Source organism: Hevea brasiliensis, chromosome 5 (assembly GCF_030052815.1).
Source record: "Hevea brasiliensis isolate MT/VB/25A 57/8 chromosome 5, ASM3005281v1, whole genome shotgun sequence".
Classification (NCBI taxonomy): Eukaryota; Viridiplantae; Streptophyta; class Magnoliopsida; order Malpighiales; family Euphorbiaceae; genus Hevea; species Hevea brasiliensis.
In genome coordinates, this window is record NC_079497.1 from 298,410 (window position 1) to 316,526 (window position 18,117).

General features: G+C 37.5%; 1 pseudogene; it reads left to right on the forward strand.

Moving 5' to 3' along the window:
• The first annotated feature begins 295 nt into the window (after positions 1–295).
• LOC110651051 (F-box/LRR-repeat protein 3-like) lies at positions 296–4,172 on the forward strand (annotated as a pseudogene).
• The last annotated feature ends 13,945 nt before the right edge of the window (positions 4,173–18,117 follow it).

Genomic DNA, 18,117 nt, shown 5'->3' on the forward strand with positions numbered 1-18,117 from the left:
AAATTAACTTTTAATACAAAGCATTTTGTTTAAAAATTGGTATTACCGATCATAATGTCAATATGCTCTAAGTTCATTTTTCTAATTATTAAAGTTGAAAATTTTCTTAATCTCTAATTATGAATTATTATAAATATAACTCATAATTAATAGTTAAGTGCTCTGTTAAATGAAATAAATTCTTATTACTCAAATATTTAAATTTATTTTTAATTATTTAAAAATAATATATATTTTTTAAATTTTATTTATTTATTTATTTATTTTTTTGGAGTGAAAAATGAGCATGGAAAGGTTGAAAAGCATGTTAGACGGTTGCAAATCACTTTACAGTCTAGAAGATAAGCACCGCAAAACTTTCAAGCCTCTGCGCCAAGAACACCTGCCAAGAATCCTCAACCGATACCCACATGTCTCCCACCTCGATCTCTCCTTCTGTCCTCGAATAAACGATAATTCTCTAACGGTCATCTCGAATATCTGCAAGGATTCGCTGAGGTCTATTGATCTTTCGCGCTCCAGGTTCTTTTCCTATAATGGATTGATGAGTTTAGCTTTGAATTGCAAGAATTTGGTTGACATTGACTTGTCGAACGCGACGGAGCTGAGAGATGCGGCGGCTGCGGCGGTGGCAGAGGCCAAGAATCTGGAGAGGCTTTGGTTGGGGAGGTGCAAGTTGATTACGGATATGGGTATTGGGTGTGTTGTTGTTAGGTGCAAGAAGCTAAGATTGATTAGCTTGAAATGATGTTTAGGTGTTACTGATTTGGGAGTTGACTTGATTGCTGTCAAGTATAAGGAGATTCGGAGTTTGGATCTCTCTTATTTGCCGGTAAGAATTACTCTTATTAGAATTTACCTTTCTCTTGTAAGTTGTGATCTCTATAAATTTGGTTTTTGCATTTGTCTAATCTTGAATCAAACATGAGTTAATTTGATGGTTTCCGTATGTCAATTTGGGTTTTTCTATTCCTTTTTTTATTTTCATATTATAAAGTTCAGTTTTTTTTTTTCTTTTTCCTTGTGACAATTTACGGCTTGTAAATTTTGATGGCTGCATCTCCTAATTTTGACATATTTTTGTTGGTTGTTTCCTTCTATGCCGGGCAGCGTGGCGCTAAATGTATGTCTGCAAATTTGCTTGTCTCATAGAAAATTTCAAACTGAAATTACATAAGTGTTTTCCTTGCTGCCAGATCACAAATAAGTGTTTACCTTCCATTCTGAAACTCCAAAATCTTGAAGATTTGGTTCTGGAAGGATGCTTTGGTATTGACGATGATAGCCTTACAGCCCTCAAACACGGTTGTAAGTCACTGAAGGTATATTGATTAGGGATTAATTGGTTTAAAATATATTTTTCTATGTCTCTTTCTTGTTTCAAAATCTGTGATAATTGATGAATTGATTAGATTGTGATGTTATTTCTGAGATTGACTTCTAAATATGCTACTACTTTTGGCTACCTGGTTCATTTTGTGGTCCATAATAATTCGGTTTTGACTGAAATTTGAATAAATTTATTCTAATCCGATCCTATATTTCTTTTTTTAGTGCCTTCATATGCCCTGCAATATGATAAAGTATCTTACTAATGGTTGAACTTATAATGTAAATAGATGTGACAAATATTGTGGTATAATTTATATGATGATTAATATTTTTTTTTAATATATACTATTATAAGATACATTTTATGTAAGCATTCGACCAACATTAGTCCTAGGTAAATTCTATTTCATCTGATTTAAAGTTTAGTTTAATTTGTTCCTGAGGTTTTATCTGATGATTTTTTTCCCCTTTTGACAGACGCTTGATTTGTCAAGTTGTCAGAACATTGGTCATGTTGGTTTGTCTTCCCTGATCAGTGGTGCTGGAGTTTTAGAGCTACCGACTTTGGCATATGGCTCTCCTGTATGGTTTTTACTTGCTTGATCCTTTTTATCTATTTCAACAGTTTATTTCTTTGATTACATTACTTAACAGCATGATGGTGATTGCATTTGTTCAGGTCACTCTAGCGCTTGCTAATAGTCTGAAAAATCTTTCAGTATTGCAATCTGTCAAAGTAGATGGTTGTCCAGTTACCTCTGCTGGATTGAAGGCCCTTGGAAATTTTCTTACATCGCTTAGGGAGCTGAGCCTAAGTGTTTGGGAGTGACAGATGAAGGTCTTGCCTCTGTTGTAAGAAAGCACAGAGAATTAAGGAAGCTAGATATCACATGCTGTCAAAAAATAACTGATGTTTCTGTTGCCCACATTACAAGTTCACGCACAAAACTCACTTCTCTCAGAATGGAATCATGTACTTTAGTTTCTAGAGAAGCATTTACATTGATTGGACAGCGGTGCCAGTTTGGAACTTGATTTAACAGATAATGAGATAGATGATAAAGGTTTTTCCATCACTCTACTGTAGCATAAAAGAGGACTAATTTCCTTAAGGGCATACTAATTTCAACTCTCTTTGCAGGTTTGAAGTCAATTTCTAGATGTTCAAATCTATCCAGCTTGAAATTAGGAATTTGCCTAAACATAAGTGACGAGGGACTTGCTTATCTTGGCACGCACTGCTCAAAACTTACTGAGCTTGACTTGTACAGGTATCAATTAACATTTTTTAACTTTGTTTACTATTTTTATTCTCTTAGGTCAATCTATGTTTTCGTGGGGATTTATCTTAGTTCAGTTTAGCAATGTGGCCTTTAACATTTATAAATAGAATAACTTTGCGTGAGCCATGATTTTTTTGTTTTCTTATTTTTTGTGCATGGATTTAAGTGAAATAGTGAGATATTCACATTTGAGTGGACTGTGGTGGCTTGTTCAGGTCTTCTGAAATAACAGATTCAAGAATTTTAGCAATTGCTTCAGGTTGCCATGACCTGCAGATGATTAATATGTCCTACTGTAGAGATATTACGGATAGTTCTTTGATATCACTGTCAAAATGCATGAGGTTAAACACCTTTGAAAGTCGAGGATGTCCTCTGGTCACGTGTAAGCAACTCACTAAGTTAGACATAAAGAAGTGTCAAAATTTTGATGATACTGGGATGCTTCCACTTGCTCACTTTTCGCAAAATCTTAGACAGGTACTCCCCTTCTGTCATTTGTTTACCAACTTATCACAGTTAGAACAAGGGCTAATATCTACCATTATGGTTCATTCTTTTAAATGCAGATTAGTTTATCATATAGCTCCATCACAGATGTGGGGCTTTTGTCCCTTGCCAGCATCAGCTGCCTACAAAACATGACTGTCTTGCACTTGGAGGGCTTGACTCCACGCGGATTGGCAGCTGCCTTGTTGGCATGTGGAGGACTAACAAAAGTGAAGCTCCATGCAGCTTTTAAATCACTGCTTCCCCAGCCACTTTTTGAGCATTTGGAAGCACGTGGTTGTGTGTTTGAATGGAGAGAGAAAAAATTTCAGGTATGTCTGTTTAACCCATGATGCACTGGCATGCTGTTTGTTTTGTTTTTTAAGCAATATCATTGGCCTAATTTAATCGAATTTACCTGCCAAAGCGACAATTGTAGATTTTGCTTGTTGGTGTCGAAATAGTCTTGGTGGACTTCCTTGCTTTCTTAATCTTAATAAAGATCCCAAGAGTAAATTTGTGAAATGTGCGTACATATGCAGCTTGCTTTGTAATTGAAACTACAAAATGAAGATGAATGATTATAGTTATGGAGTAACCTTAACAAAGTAATTCGGGTGGTTTAACCATAACAGTGCTATTTTTTGATGTTGACAGGCTGAATTGGATCCCAAGTGCTGGAAATTACAGTTGGAAGATTTGGTTCCATAAATAGTTTCACGGTTCGTTTTTTAAAAAAAGAGGAGTCCTTAAAGTGTAATTGAATGGGAGGTAAAGTTTCTAATGCCAGCAAAGCTAGGTCCCATCACTGCTAGGACTGAAGAATGCCAAGTCCATGAATGTTGAAATTCCGGGTGGATTTGATTTGCTTTTTCAAGATTTGGATTTGATGTAACGATCATTTTTTAGCGCTTTTCAATTGCAGTATATCAGAGAAGAAAAATCTTGTTATCCTTTTAATTTATTGGATAGCATCGAGGCAAGACACCTGTCTTGTGTAGGGTGTAACATGCAAGTCAAAACGTTTTCATTTTGATATTTTAGATATAAGAGAGGGATTTTATTGTAGAGGCGGCTGTATTGAGCATTTATAAATGAATGACAATTATTTCTTTACTTTAAAAAAACATGAAAGCCAAAATGGGTTGGAAAGTCTATCTCAACAAACAAGAATCGAATTAAAAATTATCCTTAAATTGAAATTAAATTAAAACTGGAGAGAATTGACCCTTTCTTGTTTGGTTTGGATTTTTCGAGTAAAAAATGAAACTATTAATTTCAATCCAAATCAGTTTGAAGTCAATTCGTAATTATCTTAAGTATGAAATTAATATATAATATTATTTTTCACAAAAAAAAAATCATTTATGTATGGTGAATACTTGATTAGTATGTATATATGTATCGTATTTCACAAACTGAATACTTAATTTGACGCATAATAAATTTTTATTTAAACTTAATAAAATTTTAAACTTTTTTTATGTAAGAATTAACTTGTTAAAATACAAAAAAAAATAAAATAAAATTTCTTCATATGAAATAAGCTTGATCTTATAATATCGGATCTTAGAGTGTTATACAAGGTTTTAAGAATCTATATATATCATGAACATTCTATTCTAGGCCCTTAGAAACCATAAAATCATGTTTTAGAACCTTAAAAAAGAAGGGAGAAAAAGTCAGGCAAAACTCACTTTGACTTTTCAAACTAGAAATTGAATTCTTAAGCTTCGAACAACACTTTTGTTCAGTGCTGACTTTGACTGTCGAATCTAGAAATTTTTTAGATTTTTTGAGAAATTGCATGCTTCGGCTACCAAACCTCTAGCTTTCGGTAGTTGAACCTGAGAATTCCTAGAATTTCCAAGTCGAAAACCTATTGATTCCTTCTCCCATTAAGACCCAAACTCATTTCAAGGTTCCAAACACAATCCCATCAGATATACACATCTATGAGGTCTAGAATAATTTGAAAACATGCTCAAAACTCACATACATTCATCAAAAACATAAATCATAAGTTTTCCCCAAACCCAGCATAGTATATACATGGATTTCTTTAAATCCATTGAGGGAAACTAGCCATTTAAGGCCCATAATACTTAAACATAACTATTCTAATAACCAAACATGAGATTTATTCAGAAATCAATTTCCCAAAAAACTTAACTTAAAATATCTTTTCATGAAATTAAAGTTATAGAAATCTAATTCCTCATCAACTTTCTTAGATCTGCCCATTAGATCAAGAAGAAAAGCAGGTTACCTCTTTTCTTAGAGCTTGAAGGTGAGAGAACCATAATTTGAAAGCTTGAATCTACTCTTCCATACTTTTAAATGGAAGAATCCACCTTTAGATCTTATAAAACTCAAGGAAATATCTTCAAAGATCTCTTTGTATGCCTCAAAGTTGAGAGAGAGAGAGAGAGAAAAAAAAAAAAGGAAAACCAAGTATTTTGAGCAGAAAACGAGCTATAGTCCCTTTTATACCCTTGATAATCAGAGGACTTTTGGCTACCAAAATCCATATTTTTTATTGCCAGAGTTTGTTTTGCCCAAATGGGCATCCGAACCATAAAAAGAACTTCCGCTGCCGAAAGTCTATTTTTTGGCTGTCGAAGTTCCTTCTACCTAAAACAACCACTTTTAAGAAATAAAACTTTTAAAACATTTTTCGTTATTAAATATATTTGAACACATCACACATATTACCGAAATATTCTATTAAGGACAGATATTCCGACATTGAAAAATGACTGGTATTACAGATATATCTGCCAAGCAAATCAATAAACTATAACAAATATGCTTAATATAACAACACACTTAATCAACACTAAGCAACTCAATATTTTCAATCAAAGAGCACAACCAAGGCTTTAGGCAATTTCTAAGGCAACCTACACAAGTATAGTGTAATGCCCCGTCTCCAACCACTAGAGGAATTATCCGCTTTGGCCCACCCCTTCCTGAACCTCACGGTTTTGTCCCATAGGTAGAATGGAGAACTTCCCAGGAGGTCACCCATCCTAGAATTTCTCTCAAACGAGCATGCTTAACCTCGGAGTTCTTCCAACTCTCCAGGCCATTTCATCAAAAGGCACCTCTAGTGATTAGTTTTCCCCATTTTAATGTATGATTTGGTTCATTCCTGCCTCCCATTTGGTCAAGGTCTCAAGCGAGGTCCCACCTTCAGTCATAAATTATTTCCCATTGTGGCATGGGATGTTACAGGCCCACCAGCTTCTACCCGGTTCGTCCCTGAAGCATACATCTACTGGAAGGGGTCCAGCTCTAATACCATTTGCAAATCCCCTGCTCCAACCACTAGAAGAATTGTCTGCTTTGACTCAACCCATCCTGAGCCTCACGATTTTGTCCCATAGGTGGAATAGAGAACTTTCTAGGAGGTCACCCATCCTAGGATTTCTCTTAAGCGAGCACACTTAACCCTAGAGTTCTTCTAACTCTCCAGGCTATTCCACCAAAAAATGCCTCTAGTGATTAGTTTCCTTCATTTCAATGTATGATTCGGTTCATTCCTGCCCCCCATTTGGATAAGGGCATCAGTGAGCCTTGCCCTCCCAGAGGACCGCTCCAGCTGAGACCTTCCCTTTCCGCACGGGATATTACAGGCCCACCAGCTTCCACCTGGTTTGTCCCTGAACCACACATCTACTGGAGGGGGTCCGGCTCTGATACCATCTTTCATTGTCTTTTGTAGCAAAGAAGGGTACCTATAAGAGCACTTACAGGCGTTACATATCGCCGTCACTGCAAGGCCCTAGGCGGAGAGCCATGCTTCGCCACAGTTCACGCGTGAGAGTTTCCAGGAATCGTAGGCTTTACGTATCACCATCCCTACTTTGCTCTAATACCATCTGTAACGCCCTGCTCCAACCACTAGAGAATTGTCTGCTTTGGCCCACTCCATCCTGAGCCTCATGATTTTGTCCCATAGGTGGAATGGAGAACTTCCCAAGAGGTCACTCATCCTAGCGAGCATGCTTAATCTCAGAGTTCTTCCAACTCTCTAGGCCATTCCACCAAAAGGCGCCTCTAGTTATTAGTTTCCCCCATTTCAATGTATAATTCGGTTCATTCCTGCCTCCAATTTGGTCAAGGTCTCAAGCGAGGCCCTGCCTCCAGCTATAGATTATTTCCCCTTGCCGAACGGGATGTTGTTCATCCCTGAACCACATATCTACTGGAAGGGGTCCGGCTTTGATACCATTATCTATAATGCTCCTGCTCTAGCCACTAGAGAAATTGTTCGCTTTGGCTCACTCCATCCTGAGTCTCACGGTTTTGTCCTATAGATGGAATGGAGAACTTTCCAGGAGGTCACCTATCCTAGGATTTCTCTCAAGCAAGTACACTTAACCTTGAAGTTCTTTTAACTCTCCAGGCCATTCCATCAAAAGGCGCTTCTAGTGATTAATTTCTCCCATTTTAATGTATGATTTGGTTCATTCTTGCCCCTCATTTGGAAAAGGGCATCAGTGAGCCTTGCCCTCCCAGAGGACCACTCCAATCGAGACCTTCCCTTTCCGCACGGGATATTACAGGCCCACCAGCTTTCACCTGGTTCATCCCTGAACCACACATCTACTGGAGGGGGTCCGGCTCTGATACCATCTTTCACTATCTTTGGTGGCAAAAGAGGGTACCTATAAGAGCACTTGCAGGTGTTACGTATCGCTGTCCCTGCAAGCCCCTGGGAGGAGAGCCATGCTTCCTCACAGTTCACGCGTGAGAGTTCCCAGGAATCGTAAGCGTTACGTATCGCCGTCCCTACTTTACTCTGATACCATCTGTAACGCCTTGCTCTAACCACTAAACAATTGTCCGCTTTGGCCTACCCCATCTTGAGCCTCACAGTTTTGTCCCATAAGTGGAATGGGAAACTTCCCAGGAGGTCACTCATCCTAGCGAGCACGCTTAATCTTAGAGTTCTTCCAAATCTCTAGGCCATTTCACCAAAAGGCGTCTCTAGTGATTAGTTTCTCCCATTTCAATGTATGATTTGGTTCATTCCTGCCTCCCATTTGGTCAAGGTCTCAAACGAGGCCCTGCCTCTAGCCATAGATTATTTCCCCTTGCCGAACTAGATGTTATAGGCCCGCCAGCTTCCACCTGGTTTGTCCCCGAACCACACGTCTACTGGAAGGGGTCCGATTCTGATACTATCATCTGTAACACTTCTGCTCCAACCACTAGAGGAATTGTCCGCTTTGGCTCACCCCATCCTGAGCCTCACGGTTTTATCCTATAGGTGGAATGGAGAACTTCCTAGGAGGTCACCCATCCTAGGATTTCTCTCAAGCGAGTACGCTTAACCCCGAAGTTCTTCCAACTCTCCAGGCCATTCCACCTAAAGGCACATCTAGTGATTAGATTCTCCCATTTCAATGTATGATTTGGTTCATTCTTGCCCCCCATTTGGTCAAGGTCTCAAGCGAGGTCCCGCCTCCAGCCGTAGATTATTTCCCCTTTCCTCACAGGATGTTACATATAGTTTGAATGTGCTCAAAGAATATCTAAATGTATCATTAAGCAATCTCAACTCATCAACAATCTCAATATTCTCAATAATTCAATATATTACTCAATCAATTCTATTAATACATCAAATATGTCATTCAACTTAAGATTCTCAATAAAGCAAAATAAATAATACAAAGTAAAGAGTTAAAGGTTGAGAGAATTGAACATAATGACTTTTATAGTGTTTCAGTTTAACTAGCCTACATTCACTATCTCAAGGGGTTTTTACTCCACTATAACCTCATTTTAATTGGTAAGAAAAAGCCTTTTACATCCACAAGTCTTCAAAATGCTTGCAAACCTTTACAAGTGTTATCCTAAATACTTAACTCACTTCAAGCTTTACAAGGTGCTTGAACTACTCTCAATAAATGATACTAAAGATTGTTTTTCGCTCAATCCCACACAATACAACAGAAACTATAAAGATGAGAGAGAGTTGATATGCTAATGTAGCTCAAATAAAAGTTAAAACACTTAAATTGAAAGCAATAATGACTTCAAAGAATGTAAATCAATCTCTAGTCTTCATTAAGTGTGAGAATGTATAAAAATGAAGTATTTATAAGTTCAAAAGCATTTCAAACTGTTGGGAGATTCATTAGAACATTAGAGACATGTTTTTCAAGAAAATAGTCATTATTTGGTTTTTTTCTGTGACTATAGACACTTAGCAAACTAGTGAAAATTTTGTGTACTAGTAGCAAATATATTAGCAAACTTGACTATGATTAGCAAACTAATCAAGTTAGCAAAGTGTCTTACAAAACTGTATACTAGTAGCAAACCAGTTAGCAGACTTGATAACCCTCTAAGACTGATTAACTTTGAAAATAAGTACCAGATTTTGAAAAACTGATCAGGCCTTTTAGGATTTTCAAAATCATAGCAAAAGTATTTTCTAAAATTTTAGATTTCAAAACCAAGGGATGAAAATAGAATTAATTGGTACAACTCCCTTTAACCTTTTTACAATCAACCTAATCACTCAAACACCAACTCTATACATACATAGAGTCTTCATAAGTCTTTGATAAGCAATGTTCTTATCTTTTCTTTACTTTGATTCTTCTTGTATTAGCCTTGACAAATCTCTTTCTATATATATAGCATAATACTTCACATTTCTTTTCACATCACTTTAAAATAAGATTAGTTGATTCCATTCGAATTTTGATATCATCAAAATCATTTGCCCATTTTGAGTTTGTGAGCCAACAATATATTTTATGAATTGATGATTAAAAAATTATTTTATTTCATGAAAATTTTATTTAGTTAAAATGCAGTAAAATTAACTTGTGATTTTAATTTTTATGACAAATCAATATTTTATAATTTGAATTTTGATAAATCAATAAATTAAATAGTTAAATTCATTAACAAAGAGTGAATAAAAATAATGTTAATAACTGTTGATATGATATTATTTTTTTATTTATCATGTTCAATAGCCATTAACAACATTGTGACATTTAAAGTTTTTTATTAATTATCATGATCTGATTCTACTAGTTTGAACTGACATTAGAACCTCGGTCAGCATAAAGCTTCCAAGGCCCATAGTAAGCCTCACTATTTCTAGACTCATAACCAGGATCAAGATCAAGGCCCAACATGTAAATAAAATAAAATAAAATATTATAATTTTATTTAGGCCAACCCAACCCGATAACTATTAGAAAAATCAAAATTAGGGGAGCCCAGCTCAATCCTGATACCCATCATGCAACACCCCTCACCTGCCTACAGTGTAGCCGAGCAAGGCGTGCTACATTCGTTGCCGGAGCACCTTGTACTGTTTTGTCGTGTACAATGTTAATTTAATTATCTATTTAATTATATTATCTTATATGTAAAAAAAAAAATTTATTGTTTTTTTTTCATTTTTATGGAGATCCAGATAGAATCTCCTCTATTTTGTTAGTGTGTGGTGGGTTTCCTTATTTACCTGTTAAAAACAATTTATATCCAGTTCATACATCATCTCATGGCAATTTCTCATACATCATATCATACCATTGCTCATAAATTTTTTTTTTTAGAAAACCTATTTCGTTTCATTCATATAAACTTAATACACAATAATTTACAATTTATATACAATCCAAAATGATTTACAGTGTTTACTTACATACAATACCAAAATGCAAAATCTAACAATACATGAGCCCTACCAAAATGACTGATGAGGTGACAATTTACATTGTAGCAGATCTGCTCAAGTCTTGTCTAGGCTTTACTACTACTGCTGTGGGTCTCTTGTACCTACGCGATGGAAAAACCAACGCGCTAAGCATAACGCTTAGTGGTGCATAAATAAGAAAAAATAACTAAACAATTTAAAATAATTATTTTAAGTATAACGTTATAAAGTAACATACAATTATATGAATTTACAGTCTTTTTACTTGTTTATCAAACTTTGAAAGTAATTAAATTAATCAGTATCTTTTTATTCATGTAATTTATATTCGGTCTTATATAATTTATATTAATAGTTCTCTCATGTACTAGTTTGAATTTAAAATTTTATTTTTCATAACTGTGCCCAAGTAACCTATGACAAACTATAAAAACTGGATACACGGGAGTATACTAGTTAGACATTCATATGTCTACCGAGTATATAACGGTCATGTCAGGCATAAGGCCAGCAAGCAAGCATAAGCCAGTAAAAATAAAAATTGGTACTATAGCCATTGGTTAGGCATAAAGCCAGTAGAACAATCATCTTAGACATATATTATCTGTCAATAATTATCCATGTGGGCAGTACTATAATCTGTAGTCCCTAATTGATATACTAATTTATCCAAGCTATATAAATGAGTCTAGATGTACTTTGGGCAGACGAATATTATTAAGTATTTATAATTTCATTAATTCATGTTATTTTTATGTTTAACAATTCATTCTAATTCATTTTATCTTATATACTCAGTTATTTTATGGACCTTTCTCAAGGTCCAGATTTAGTGTCTTCAATTCATCTAACCAATTGGTCCAATTGGTCAAGATGTGGCCACTGTTTGGCTATACTTCCTTCATGGAAGTTGTCCCTCTATATCTTGTCTTTTTTTTTTCCTTTTTGAATCATGTCATTTGAAGTTTTAAAAATCAAGTTATGATCAAATAATCATAACTAGTTCATTTCCTAATTCTGGTTCCTTAAATAGGTAGATTTTAGAGTTATACTTTACCTAATTAATTGAATATGTTCCAACCAAAATTAGGCCTAGTATTCTTCATAGAAATTATTACCCTATGTCTTATGGTCACTCAAAAATTTAAATTATAATTTTTCAAATTTTGTAGAATTAATTATGACCAAATCACTGGCCTAGACTCTGGTACCCTGTGTCTTCAGGGTCCAAGTTCAGGTCAGTACCTTTGACTCAACTTTTAGGGTCCTTGTGTTTATAATTTGAAGATAATGTCTAAAACAAAGTTGGATCCCTGTTTCTTAGAGTTTCAGGTCAGTATGACTCATCCTAATTGGGGTTTTCTAGTGGTAGATATGACTAAATGAGTGTTCTGGGGTCAAATGGTCACTTAGGTAATTTCTAGAATTCATATACTAAATTAACCTAGTAAATTGACCTAGTTTCCTTAGTTTCTGAGTTTTGTTAAATCATCAATGTTGTAGATCTATGTCTTGTGGAAATTTTGCCACTGGTTTCATTGGATTTGGGTTTTTATAGACCAAGTTATGGCCATTTTACCAAAACTGGTCGGGTAGGCTTATGTCAAGAAAATTCTGGGCATAATGGATTCTGGTCAGTTTGGTAACCTCAATTGGGCTAGCAATTTCATTTGGTTAGAGGCATTTCTAGGCTTTGTGTTCTTAATGAAAGTTGTAGTCCTATGTCTAAGCTTTCCAATTGTATAAAATTTAGGTCATTTGGACCTTTCTAGAGGGAGTTATGGCCAAATGAACATGTACTATTTATTTGGTCATTTTTCTGGGTTTAGTGTATGGATATCCGGATTGGGACAGTAAATTGATCAAGATTTGGACCGAATTTGGACATGATTTCTTCATGAAAAATGGGGTATTTTGAGTCTTGTTTCACCTCCAATTGGTCTCATACTAATTGGAGCAACACATATCTAGTTATGGTTCAAAAACCTCACTGGACTCATAGGTCCGAATTTCCTGCAAGAAATATGCACTCCCAATATTCAATTTCCTCCAACTCCATTACTTCAATTGATATACATGGCACTTCTAATAGGCAACAAATAGTCTCAACAAGATCAATCTCAAGCCATAACACAAAAGTACCCAAATTAATTCAAAACCCTAACTCAAAATTTCACAACTCATGGAATTTCTATATAATTTGATGTCTATCATAAACAACCACCTCAATAACACTAACAAACCAATTTAATTCATCAAAAATCATCAAAACCATCAATTTCACTCTCTTCATAGGGTTGCCAAAAATTCATGATATTGATACATGGACATTTTATTTCATTTCTTTGCAATTTCCAACTCTAATTGAGGTCTTAACATAAAATAAAGAGAGAAAGAAAAGATACTAGCACTAACCTTGCTTGTGTCCAATTCCAAGCTCTCAAAACTTCAAATTTCTTACTTCTTTTTGCTACTAGTAAACTCTTCAAGGTGTGGGGATGAACTTTTGTGAAGGTGAACTAGGGTTTTGGAGAGAGAAAGCTTAGGAAAATCAAGCCTTTAAAAAAAAGAAAATGGAAAAAGTTTCTTGGCTATAGTGGACCGCATATGAGGAAGGAGAATAAAGAAATCGCTATTGATTTGGTCAAACTTGCCTTATGCAAGTATATTTATCCATAAAGTTATGTATAGATTTTAATTACTATAAACTTTAATGACCTCATCCCTGTCACGACCCAACCTATGGGCCGGACCGGCACTAGGACCTGGGCCAGCCTAAAGCCCCTGAGGCCCGTACTAAGCCTAACTGTTCATTAACCCAACTCTAAGGCCCATTTGGGTCCAAATTCAAGAAAACAAACGGACAGAGTCCGGCCATAAAATAGACTTTCCAACGGGGAGTTTTTGACTCACCCGACCTGTAAACACAATAAATAATCCATTGGGGAGCTCAGCTCACCCTCCACATACTCATCAACATAAAAATAAATGGGAGCTCAGCTCCCTCATCCAATCCATCAAACATGCATAGCATATTAAGTTTATAGGTCCCAAAATAATAATTTAGTTTACAGACCCAAATCAAATAAACATTTCTAACACATGCGGAAATTCTAAGATTTAACCAGTTTATACAAACATTAATAATTGACCTGCAAGGGAGAAAGCAGGTTAACCTCAAAAAATATCCTCCTGTGGCCTGTAAAAATTTTTGAACAGGAGTGAGCGTTCGACTCAGAGAGTAAAATATCAATTTTAACCATAATCTCTATAACTATCTAAAACTAATGCACCCTGTAGAGTGAAATGCAACATCAACAACATTTTCACATCATAATATCAAAAAGGTAAATTTGGAGCACTCACGCACCCTGTAACATCAATCATAATATATGGGAGCTGATCCCCTATACAGCTCTCTTAAATCCAACTTTGGTGCCAAGAACTCAGCTCGGACTTCCACTTAATAACCAAATCGAGGGTCCCAGCGAAGAACTCAAGCCGTGACTACCCCTCGAAGGATCGGGTCCCAGCGAAGAACTCAAGCCGTGACTACCCGTCCTATCCATAGTCCATACCACATCACACGCACACCAACGCACGCACACTGCTCCAAATTACCGCAACAACATTCATGGCACTTTAACAGTTATGAATGCAACATAAATCGTGCCTAGAGTTTAACTACATAAATATATGCATATAAGTGATGCATGGGCATGCTTGAACATATAATAATATCGAAATTACAATTAAAATTAATATTTTACTCACAGACTTGACGACAATCACTGTGGCGGCTGGGCGGAGGAAGAAGGCTGTCCCGGCTCACCTGACAATTATATTACAATTATTTAATACAATCTGACTCAATACAAACAAAGAAAAAGACCAATACGTCCTAAGTCGTACCGAAAATCCGGCAAAGTCTCCCCTATACCTAGGACCTACCCAACCTGCAAAAGGGCTCAAAATACACTTCTATACTCACAATCCATATATTCACAACTCAATCACATCACACAGCCTCTCCTGGGCCCATCAAATCAATCATCCTTCACAATATGTAAAATTTCAATTTAGTCCCTATAATTGACCATTTTTGCAAAAACTGCCCAAATCAGCTCTAAAAATTCTAAAACTTTGCCCCGCGGTCCTTAGCAATATTACTAAGCTATTGCAAGAAGAATCATAATTTTCTAAGCTACCACAAATATTTTATGGATTTTTAATCCTATTTAAGCACTAGAAAATTATGAAAAAGTAAGGTTCGAGTTTACCTTTGCCGATTCCGACTTCGGGAACGCGCTCGGGACGTCTGACAATGGGGGGCTAGCCAAAACCTCAGTCCAATTCGGAGACTTTTCCGGTAACGGGTCTGTCTGGCCGGAATTTCGCAGACCCAGTCAACTGTCGAATTTCCGCGAATCGAGGATACCTACACGAAGCCCATAACATGGGGGTTAGTACATAAATTTTTCAGAATTTTCTAAGCTCATTAAAGGCTCGGAAAAACACTGCGAAGTTCCGTGGGACCCACCGAAAAACGGTGTCGAAAAAATTTGAAATTTATGTCGCCGCGAAGCTCTCGACGAGTGGAGTGTGCTGGTACCCTCGGTTTTCTCGTGGGATTCACGGTTTTCGAGAAATCTAGCCCAAAAGTCGAAATGGGCTAAAATCTTCCCGAGCAAAAATCGGACAAACCGCTTGATGGATTTTGGCGTTCTTGGTGTCTATGGAAAGCTCTCGTCGAGTAGATGATTTTAGACACAAGACTCGGTCCAATTGGTGGCCGAATTTTGGCCGGAGAAGCCGAAACGCAGAGCGCGCGAGGGAGGGGATTCGCGCGCGGCTGCTCGCCACGGCTACCGGGTGGCAGGTGGCACGGCCTACTGGGTGGCAGGGGGAGGTGGCTGGCCTGCGGCAGGGGAGGGAGGAGAGAGAAAAGAGAGAGAAAAGGAAGAGGGAACGTCGCGCGCGGGAGGAAGAAAAAGAGAAGAAGACCGGTCCGATTCGACCGGTCCGATCCGGTCCGGTTCGATTCGGCCGATTCGATTCAGAATACAAAATTTTGAATTTTTTATTCTGCCTCGGGACCGAAAACGAGGTCCAAAAATACCGAAAAAATTTCAGAAAACTCAGAAAAATACGTAGACTCCAAATATATTTTTAGTTTTGCCACGTGGTCTTTAAATTAATTTTTAAAAATCATTAAAGTTTATATTTTCGGAAAATCGAACCTGATTTTTTTAAAATCCGAAAAATCTCATAAAAAAATTTCCAAAAATTTAATAAAATTAAAATACCAAAAATGCTCATAAAATTTAAAATTTTGGGGTGTTACATTCTTCCCCCCTTACAGAAAATTCGTACTCGAATTTTTACACAAGGCAGAATAAAGCACATGACTATACATTGAACAAATAAGGGTACTTGCTACGCATGTCCCGTTCTGACTCCCAGGTGCACTCTTCCACTGACTGACTCCTCCACAAAACCTTAACCATAGGAATCTGTTTTGATCTCAGCTGTCTCCCTTGGTAGTCCACTATGGCTACAGGTTGCTCCTCAAATGTCAAATTCTCTTTTAGCTCTATCACATCCGGCTGCAGTACATGAGAAGGATCGGGAATGTATTTCCTGAGCATGGAGATGTGAAACACGGGATGAACGTGAAAAAGGTTGGGTGGTAGCTCCAACCCAGAGGCAATCGCTCCAACTCTATCAAGAACCTCAAAAGGTCCAATATACCGAGGTGCCAACTTGCCCTTCTTTCCAAATCTCATGACTCCTTCATTGGAGAAACCTTCAGAATACATAGTCGCCCATCGCAAACTCCACATCCTCCGTCTGGGTCCGTGATAACTCTTCCGCCATCTTAAAGTCAAGTTTGGTCATTCCTCGATTAAGGGAACCATCTCTGAAGTGTACTGCACCAGGTCTACATCATGCACCTTCGCTTCCCCCATTTCTATCCAACACAGAGGAGACCTACACTTTCTTCCATATAATGCCTCATAGGGTGCCATCCCTATGCTGGAGTAATAACTGTTGTTGTAGGCAAACTCCACCAAAGCTAGCTGCTCATCCCATTGACCTCCAAAATCCAAGACACTCATGCGAAGCATGTCTTCCAGTGTTTGGATTGTCCTTTCGGACTATCCGTCTGTCTGAGGGTGGAAAGCCGTACTGAAGTTCAACTGTGTGCCAAGTGCCTCCTGCAACTTTCTCCAAAATCGAGAAGTGAACTGGGGCCCTCTGTCAGATATTATGGAAGCCAGAACTCCATGCAATCTGACTATTTCTCGAATGTAGAGCCGGGCATACTGTGCCACAGAATATGTAGTCTTCACAGGTAAGAAGTGAGCTGATTTGGTCAAACGGTCTACAATTACCCATATCGAATCATATCCTCGCGTGGTACGAGGCAACCCAGTCACAAAATCCATAGTGATCATTTCCCACTTCCATTCTGGGATAGGGAGCTCTTGCAGCTTCCCTGACGGTCTCTGGTGTTCAAACTTCACCTTCTGACAAGTCAAGCACTTGGACACAAAGTCTGCTATGTCTCTCTTCATGCCATTCCACCAATAGCTATCTTTCACATCATGGTACATCTTGGTGGAACCTGGGTAGACACTGTACAGTGTATAGTGTGCCTCTTGCATGATTTCATTCCTGAGGTTGTCCACATCGGGCACACATATCCTAGAACCTTGCACTAGGGCGCCATCATTGGCAAATCCAAACTCACCACCTTCACCTTGCTGTACTCTTTCTATGATCTTCATCAATTGTTGGTCTCTGTGCTTGGAAACTCTAATTCTGTCCCTCAAGTCTGGCCTCACTGAAAAGTGAGCCAACAATACCCCCTCATCTGAAAGATCTAGGATTAAACCTTGATCCATCAACTTATGTACCTCCTGAATCAATGGTCTCTTCTCTACTGAAATGTGCGCCAAACTGCCAGAAGATTTTCTGCTCAAAGCATCTGCTACAACATTGGCTTTCCCAGGGTGGTACTGGATGGTGCAATCATAGTCTTTCAGAAGCTCCATCCATCTTCTCTGTCTCAAGTTTAAATCCCTCTGTTGGAAGATGTACTTTAAACTCTTGTGGTCGGTGTATATCTCGCACACTTCACCATACCGGTAGTGTCTCCAGATTTTAAGTGCAAAGACTACAGCCACCATTTCCAAATCATGGGTGGGGTAGTTCTGCTCATGCCTCTTCAGCTGCCTTGAAGCATAAGCCACTACCTTTCCATCCTGTATCAAAACATACCCTAGGCCAACTCTGGAGGCATCACAATACACA